The 296-nt window shown below is 49.3% G+C and overlaps 1 pseudogene; it reads left to right on the top strand.

Annotated features, from left to right (window-relative positions):
• On the top strand, nt 1-113 carry LOC118345223 (annotated as a pseudogene; the record flags this gene model as incomplete).
• Between the last annotated feature and the right edge of the window lie 183 nt (nt 114-296).

The following is a 296-nucleotide window of genomic DNA, read 5'->3' as shown; positions in this document are numbered from 1 at the left end:
GATCATACCAGCACTAATGCACCGGATCCCATCAGAACTCCGCAGTTAAGCGTGCTTGGGCGAGAGTAGTACTAGGATGGGTGACCTCCTGGGAAGTCCTCGTGTTGCACCCCTCGTTTTTGTTTTTTCCGCCTTGCGAGATAAAGTGACAAGAAGGAGCACTCGGGAGTGGATTTTTGGGAAAATCTCGCCCTGCCCATCGCGTAGCCATGGGTTTGGATCAGATCTCCGTTTGGATTGGGATCGGAAGGACGCTAGTATGTCGCTCAAGGATTATATGAATTTTAAGTAATTAG

The sequence above is a fragment of the Juglans regia genome, unplaced genomic scaffold (genome assembly GCF_001411555.2).
Source record: "Juglans regia cultivar Chandler unplaced genomic scaffold, Walnut 2.0 Scaffold_1770, whole genome shotgun sequence".
Classification (NCBI taxonomy): Eukaryota; Viridiplantae; Streptophyta; class Magnoliopsida; order Fagales; family Juglandaceae; genus Juglans; species Juglans regia.
The sequence above is the reverse complement of the archived record's forward strand: the minus strand, read 5'-3'. Positions and strand labels throughout refer to the sequence as shown.